This window comes from Pteropus alecto, unplaced genomic scaffold (assembly GCF_000325575.1).
Source record: "Pteropus alecto unplaced genomic scaffold, ASM32557v1 scaffold78, whole genome shotgun sequence".
NCBI lineage: Eukaryota > Metazoa > Chordata > Mammalia > Chiroptera > Pteropodidae > Pteropus > Pteropus alecto.
This window is the reverse complement of record NW_006443124.1, coordinates 2809478-2815071: the sequence shown is the minus strand read 5'-3', so window position 1 is coordinate 2815071 and position 5594 is coordinate 2809478.

The window sequence follows — 5594 nt, the reverse complement described above, 5'->3', positions numbered from 1 at the left end:
TGGGCCTTCAGGTCCAGGAAACAGTTAATAGACAGAGATGAAGGGAAGAGGCAGGATGGGATGGATGCAACAGTCCAGGAGGTCTGGAGTGGGGCGATTGATGGCATTTTCAGCTAATTCCTGTTGAGCTTGTATGGCTGTGGAGGGTAGGGTGCTTTGAAAATCCCATGCCATTTTCTATTTCCATCTTGTTCCCTCTGCTTTGCAAGCATTGCTTATTCCCTATTGCTCCCTGGTCTCCTGGAAAATCCCCTACTCATCCTCGAGAGTAAGCACAAGTGTCTCCAACTTTAAATGATCCTTTTCTGACCCTCTCAAACATGCATCATCCCTGTCATTGTATCAAAACTCACCTCCATTGCACTTGCCCTGCAGTCTGGCATTCATTTTTCGTGGGCACAGTTTCTCTCAGCATTGGAAAGTAGGAGCACTTTGTCTTACTAGCCATTGATTTTCCACTACCTAGCAGAGTGCTGGCACTTAATAAATATCCTTTAAATAGGTTTTATAATTTTCTACAAAAAGCTTTATATATCTTTTGTAGCATTTTGTTCCACAATATCTTATATTTTAGTAGCTATTACAGAGGTATCTTTTTAAAAAATTTAAACAGTAAGGCATTATATATATATACTGTGTGTTCACCTCCCATAGTTAGATTTCTTTCTGTCATCACATATTTGACTCCCTTTACCCCATTTACCTCTCTCCTCCCCACACCTTCTACCCTCTGGTAACCACTAGTCTATTGTCCATGTCTATGAGTCTCTGTTTGTTTGTCCTGTTCATTTGTTGCTTTTAGGTTTATATGTAAATCCCACATCTAAGTGATATTATGTGGTTTTCAACTTTCTTTGTCTGGCTTATTTCACTTAGCATGATTATCTCGAGGTCCACCCATGTTGTTGCAAAAGGCAGTTCTATCATAGGACACTTCAGTTGCTTCCATGTCCTGGCCACCATGAATAATGCTGCTATGAACATCGGTATGCAAATATCTTTCCAGATATGGGTTTTCAAGTCTTTGGGGTGAATATCCAGTAGAGGGATTGCTGGATCATATAGTAGATCAATTTTTAGTTTTTTGAGGAACCTCCATACATTTTCCATAGTGGCTGTACCAATTTGCAGTCCCATCAGCAGTGTATGAGGATTCCTTTTTCTCTGTATCCTTTCCAGTATTTGTTATTACTTGTCCTGTTAATGATAGCTATCCTAACAGGTGTGAGATGGTATCTCATTGTGGTTTTGATCTGCATTTCTCTAATAGCTAGCGTTCTTGAGCATCTTTTCAAATATTTGTTGGCCATTTGTATGTCCTCCAGGGAGAGGTGTCTGTTCAGGTTCTCTGCTCCTTTTTTGATTGGATTGTTTGTTTTGTTGTTGTTGTTGTTATTGAGTTGTATGAATTCTTTATATATTTTGAATTTTAGGCCCTTTGTATATTTTGGATATCGGAGGCATTGCTGGCAAATATATTTTCCAGTTCAGATGGTTGTCTCTTTACCTTGTTGACAGTTTCTTTTGTTGAGCAGAAGCTTTTTGGTTTGATGTAGTCCCATTCATTTATTTCTGCTTCTACTTCTCTTGCCTTTGAGGTCAAATTCATAAAATTCTCTTTAAGTCCAAGGTCCTCGAGTTTAGTTTCTCTGTTTTCTTCTATGCATTTTATTGTTTTAGGTCTTATATTCAGGTCCTTGGTTCATTTTGAGTTAATTTTGGTGTGTAGTGATAGAAAACAGTTTAGTTTCATTCTTTTGCAGGTGGCTTTCCAGTTTTCCCAGCACCATTTATTGAAGAGACTTTCCTTTCTCCGCTGTATGTTTCGGCTTTTTTTGTCGAAAATTATTTGCCCATATAAATATGGGTTTAGTTCTGAACTCTCAATTCTGTTCCACTGGTCCATGTGTCTGTTTTTCTGCCAATGGCATGCCATTTTGATTACTGTTGCTTTGTAGTATAATTTGAAGTCAGGCAGAGTGATGCCTCCAGCCTCACTGGTATCTTTTAAAAATATAAATTTTATACTTGTTTATGGCTGGTAACTAGATTTATAATTGACATTTGTATATTTATCTTATATTCAGCAATATGGCTATTAAACTCTTGTTAATTATAAGAATTTGTAGATGTTTCTGTGCTATATAGATACTTACATCAATTGTGAATTTTAGTTCTTACTTTTGAATGCTTATATGTTTTATTTATTTTTTTCTTCTTGCTATTCTGGCTAGGATGCCCAATACATTATTGAATACAATTGGTGATAGAGGGCATGATCCCGATTTTAACAGGAATGCTTGTAGTATTTCTCTATTGAATATGATGGTGGCTCCAGGTTTTCTAAAGATATCATTCATCAGGTTAAGATTGTTCCTTTGTACTCCTAGTTTACCGAGATATTTTATCATGGATGCTCATTAAATTTTATTGAAACTTTTTCTCATTTATTGCAATGATCCCATGTATTTTTCTCCTTTCGCTCAATGATGTGGCAAACCACGTTAATAGATTTTTGTAAATTTGAACTAAATTTGCATTTTGGGAATAAGCCTCAAATCCAAGTTATGAGTTATATTTTGTCATACACTTCTTAATTTGGTTTGCTAATATATTGCTTAGGATTTTTTGTATCTATATTAGTAAATGAGATTGGAAGGTAATTTCTTTTCTCCTATTTTGTCTGTTTTCTCTATGATAGTTATATAAGCCTCTAAAAAAAATTGGAGAGTATCTCCTGTCCTACCCTACCTTCCCTTATAATCTGAATAGTTTGTTTAAGGTTGAAATTGTCCATTCCTTGAATGTTTGATAGAACTCACCTGTAAAACTGTCTGGATCCTATGTACTCTTTAAGAAAGATTTGTAACTACTGATTGATTTTTGTTTACAGTGATAGGATCATTCAAGTTTTCTATTTTTTCTAGGATTGGTTTTGACAATTTTTAGTCCATTTTATATACATCTTCAAATTTGTTAACACAATGTAGTTTATAATATTTTATCATATTATAATGATTCTCCTAATCATTATAGCTTTATTGTGTAATTTAAATGCAACAAATGCATCCATTTTTAAGTGTAAAGTTCAATGAGTTTAGATGAATGTGTTCAGTCATGCGAACAACACTACAATGTGCTTTAGAATACTTGGATTACCCCCCCCCCCAAAATTCTTACAGCTCTTTGTGTTCAATCCCTGCCCCAAGTAACCATTATATATCTCTTTTCTGCCCCAATAGCTTTACCTTTTCCAGAATTTAATATAAATGAAATCGTATGGTATTTCATCTTTTGTACATTACTTATTTTAGTTAGCATGATGTTTTTGATATTCATAAATGCCATTGTGTCAGTAGTTTATTGCTTTTTATTGTTGAGTAGTATTCCATTGTATGGATATGCCACATTTTGTTAAATTCATTCTCCAGTTGATGAATATTTGAGTTGTTTCCACTTTTTGGCTATTATGCATAATGACTGCTATGAACAAATCTCGATGTAAACATATGATTTAATTTCTCTTGGGTAGATATTGAGTAAATTCCTGGATCATATAGGAAGTATATGCTTACCTTTTTTGAGAAACTGTCAAACTGTTTTCCAAAGTACTGTACTATTTTCCCATTAGTGATATACGAGAGTTCACAATCTCCCTTTGTAGGATGGTTTTTTGCTTTTTAACCAATGAGGTGCCAACTATGAGTCTCATGATCTAGTATCCTACTTTTCTTATGTCTTAGCATTTGCCTCCATCTTTTAGATGAAAGACCTTTTAAAATTAAGATTCTAGGTCACCATGAATTGACAGATAATCCCATGACAAATGCCACTACAGTACTTATTTATCCTTCTGGACATATTTTTAGCCTCAAGGAATTTCCTTACATTTCTGCCAGTTCAACATACTTTTAGATGTGCAATTTTTTACTGGTAGAGGTTCCCTAAATATCTAGTTCATCTTTGATTGGAAACAGAAGTTTGTCATTGTTGTTGTTAGTTTTTGAAACAGAACTTTTTACTTGGATGGTTTTAAAGTTGTTTGGAAAAAAATAAAGTTGTTTGGGTGTGTAATCTGAAGTTCCATTTGATCATGCCTTGCTCACAGTCCTCCAGTGACTCTTTCATACTTTGACTGATATCCAAAGTCCTTACCATAGCCTTTAAAGCCTGGCAAAATCTGATTTCCTACTACCTCTATCATTTTCTCTCATTTCTTCCTCTCTCATCCAGATATATGAGCTTCCTTGAGTATGGCCAAAGATGTTCCTGCCACAGGGCCACCCATCTACCCGGTACTCTCTAGATATTCATATGCCTTGCACTCTCATTCCATTTCGATCGCTTACTTAAATATCATCTCTTCTGAGACACTTTTTACTCTTGGTGAAATAGTGTCTCTCATCACTCTCTATCCCCTTTTTCTATTTTTTCTTCATAGTACACATTATATATCTATTTATTTGTATATTTACTTTTGTTAATTAGTATATAAACACTAGGAAAGCCTGTCTCCTTGTTTACCAGTGCCTAGAACAGCACAGGACATACAAGATAAGTGCTCAAATACTTGCTGAATGATCAGATGAATATCACTATTATTTTAATACAAAAAAAAATTGAGTCATTTCCTCTTAGTAAGGAAACTATTTTCTAGGTCATGTGGCTTTGAAACTAACATGAAAAGAATATCATGTAATGCATGGAATCATTTTTTTTTATTAACAAGTTAATTTAGTTTTTGCAAAATGCACAATTCCCAAGCAGCTGCTTGAAAACTAGGCAATTCATTTCCAAGCTGTTTCCTGTAAGTACATTCGATAGTGTTAAATATTTATTAAGTGCCAGAGTGCTAAATTAGGTGCTGGTGGAAAGTGACCACATTTCAGTCCAGCCAGTGTGGGTCTAAAGAGCACAAAGGAGAGAGGTGTGGAGAGGTCCTGGCCCCCTTCCTCAGAGCCCTCAGGATCCACTCCCTAAATGAGGAGAGGTGGTTTTAGAGAAAGTAGAATTATTCTGCGTTGAGTGTTATAATGGTCCCAAGTATTTTTGCCAATTTAATTTTCCTTGTGGCTAGGTTCTCCTGGGTCACCTGTTGTTTCTGGGATGAGTAGGTACTTCTAAGTAGTAGAAAACTTAAGAACTTCATGGTATAAGCATGCATGTGTTCCTGAAAATGGGAATTCTGACTAAATCTGCTCAATACTTGTTAACGTATGTTCCTGGGATTGTGCTTTAATGATTACTCTCCCGGTTCCTTTAATTCTTCTGAATCCTGACTTACCTTGGGCCTTAGTTGCTTCCAGCAGGAGGTCATCAACATAACCCTCTATTCTGTCAACCATTTCCTTAAAAACACATTGAGCCTTCATAAAGCTGGCATTTTAGCGTCATGTTTTGCCCTCCCTTAGCTTCTTTGCTAAGAGCCTAGCTCCACTAGTCACCTACCTGTGTCAGCCACTGTGGATCAGAACCGTCCACCGAGGTTAAGATGCATGGCAGGAAGAGGCCATTTATGTGGGGTAACAAGCCATAGTGTTGAAACCATACTCAGCTTAATATGGTGCAGTGGAGCCCCCCTGGGTTTGGGAGGT